The sequence below is a fragment of the Amblyomma mixtum genome, chromosome 5, assembly GCF_055824585.1.
Source record: "Amblyomma mixtum isolate Tamu chromosome 5, ASM5582458v1, whole genome shotgun sequence".
In the NCBI taxonomy this organism is placed as follows: domain Eukaryota; kingdom Metazoa; phylum Arthropoda; class Arachnida; order Ixodida; family Ixodidae; genus Amblyomma; species Amblyomma mixtum.
In genome coordinates, this window is record NC_143016.1 from 192,314,474 (window position 1) to 192,317,283 (window position 2,810).

General features: G+C 54.4%; 1 pseudogene; it reads left to right on the forward strand.

Annotated features, from left to right (window-relative positions):
• Nucleotides 1-313: 313 nt before the first annotated feature.
• Nucleotides 314-2,270, forward strand: LOC149345280 (uncharacterized; annotated as a pseudogene).
• The last annotated feature ends 540 nt before the right edge of the window (nt 2,271-2,810 follow it).

The window sequence follows — 2,810 nt, forward strand, 5'->3', positions numbered from 1 at the left end:
ACATGCCGCCGGTGGGATCCGAACCCACGACCTCCGAATTACGCGTCCGGTGCTCTACCTCTGAGCTACGGCGACGGCTGTCAAACCTTCTGCTTTCGGGGGTATTTGTTTTACAAATAACCTAACCTTGAGAGTGTTCATCAGCGCCACCCACGTTCGTAAGCGGCGGACGTGGAACGTCCTGAGTTACCGCTGGTGTGACGTAGAACGCCATCGAACGGCGAGGGTGGAAGCCCCTCATTCCCCTTCCGATCGCGACCTACTTCCTCCCACAATGTTTGGCTTTAGGGCTAGCTTATCCACGCAGGACGTGATGCTCCAGCTTAAGATGGAGGTGCTCGACCCTCCACGCGGAACTGGGACGAAGGCAGTGCTCGGGCTAGACCTGAACAAGGCCTTCGATAACGTTTCGCATGAGGCCATCCTCACGAACCTCTCTAAAATAGACCCGGGAGAACGGACATTCAATTACGTCCGATCATTCCTATCCGAGCGGACCGCAGAGCTTGTGTTAGGTGGCCTCAAATCGGAGCCCATTCCTCTTGGCAGCCGAGGCACGCCACAAGGCGCGGTGCTCTCGCCTTTCCTCTTTAACCTTGCACTTATTACACTACCCCCCAAACTTGCCGCCTTGCCGGGGCTGCAGCACACCCTATACGCGGACGACATCACCCTGTGGGTAACCACTGGGAATGACGGCCAAATAGAGGATACCCTGCAGCAGGCAGTTGACATAATTGAAACTTACGCGTCTGGAGCGGGTCTTGAATGCTCGCACTCGAAATCGGAACTGCTGGTTCTTAGAACCAAACCACGCGGTAGAAACGCAAACCTGACCCCACCGACCCCTCTCAATGTATATGTGCAAGGACTTCCGGTCAAGGAGGTCCAAACCATACGCATACTCGGCATGTACATACAGAACAATCGCAAGAACACCGAAACAATCAACAGACTCACTGCCACGGTCAATCAGACTGTGCGGCTAATCAGACGGATCTCCAGCAAAAAACGAGGCATGAAAGAGAAAGATCTATGTCGACTTGTGCAGGCTTTCGTGCTGAGCAGGATCGTCTACTCCCTCCCTTACCTGAAACTGCAGCTGGCGGAAAGAAACAAGGTCGAAGCTACAATCCGGCAGGCCTACAAGGCGGGCTCCCGCACAGTACGTCCACGGAGAGGTTGCTGGCCCTTGGGGTTCACAATACTCTCTCGGAGTTGTGCGAGGCGCACCTCGTTTCACAGCTCGGACGACTCACTCGTACGAGCGCGGGAAGGGCCCTCCTATACAGACTAAAGATGTGCGAACAGCTCCCAGAGAGAGACTCGAAAACGCAGTTACCCACGCACATCAAGAAAGCTCTTTTGATCAAACCCCTACCCAAGAACATGCACCCCACGCACCACGAAGGCCGACGAACAGCGAGGGCTCGCGCACTACACACCAAATACAGCCGACACGACAACGTGGCGTACGTGGACGCAGCGGAATACCGACAAACCCCGAGAAAAGCGTTTGCAGTGGTCGCGGTGAACGGGAACGGCGCCCCATTGGCGGCCGCGTCGATAGAAACCACCTCCTGCGAGACGGCGGAGGAAGCGGCAATAGCCTTAGCTATAGTGAACACGCGTGCTGATATTATATTCAGCGACTCCAAAACAGCCATTCGCAATTTCGCGAGGGGCCGTATCACATCTACCTCACTCCGCATCCTTCAAAATACCCGCCTTCCGATTAGAGAAGTTGAATTGATCTGGGTCCCGGCCCACTCGTCTAATCCGGGGAACGAGGCAGCTCACGCGCAAGCCCGGGGTTTCGTCGACCGGGCAGTGAGCGCGCCCTCCGACCCGAATTTCACGAGGGACGGGTTAATCTGATTTCATGACATCACCCATCACTTTAGGCTGGAGAGGGGCGCATATCCCCCTCCCCACAAGTCGTTAACAAAAGCGCAGGAAGTCACCTGGCGCCGTCTTCAAACACGCTCCCTTCTCAATCCGGCTCTGCTTGCCCTCATGTACCCTGGCCAGTACGATCCAAACTGCCATAAATGTGGTGAAAGGGCCACCTACGACCACATTCTGTGGAATTGCGCAGATGATCCGCCTCCGGCGGAGTTGATACAGCTCCCTTCTCCCGAGCGGTGGGAGGCCGTGCTGGTCAGCTCGGACCCCAGGATCCAAGTGCGGGCAATCGAGCGGGCCAACGAGGTCGCCGCTAGCCATGGGCTAGCGGCCATCTAGTACGTGCCTCCGCAACCTGCTCTCGACGCAATAAATGTTTTACAATCCAATCCAATCCCTTCCCTTGTTTTCTTAATTGCTTAGCGAGGGTTTCGGTTCTGGCAGCCTTGACGCCATATTAAGCATAAGAGGGTTCTCACACAGCTTCCACCCTCGCCGTTCGATGGCGTTCTACGTCACACCAGCGGTAACTCAGGACGTTCCACGTCCGCCGCTTACGAACGTGGGTGGCGCTGATGAACACTCTCAAGGTTAGGTTATTTGTAAAACATAAATACCCCCGAAAGCAGAAGGTTTGACAGCCGTCGCCGTAGCTCAGAGGTAGAGCACCGGACGCGTAATTCGGAGGTCGTGGGTTCGGATCCCACCGGCGGCATGTGGTTGTTTTTTCTTCTGCTTTTCTACTCAATTAGCTTTAAGCGACAACATATTCAGTAATATTCTTACTTGATCAACACCACAAAATAATAAATTAATTTAAAAAAAATCCCCTGTGCTCCTTGGTTTCTGTGGCTGTTGGCTTCTCTCATTGTTATATCAGAAATTTCTTAATGGACCGCACGGCG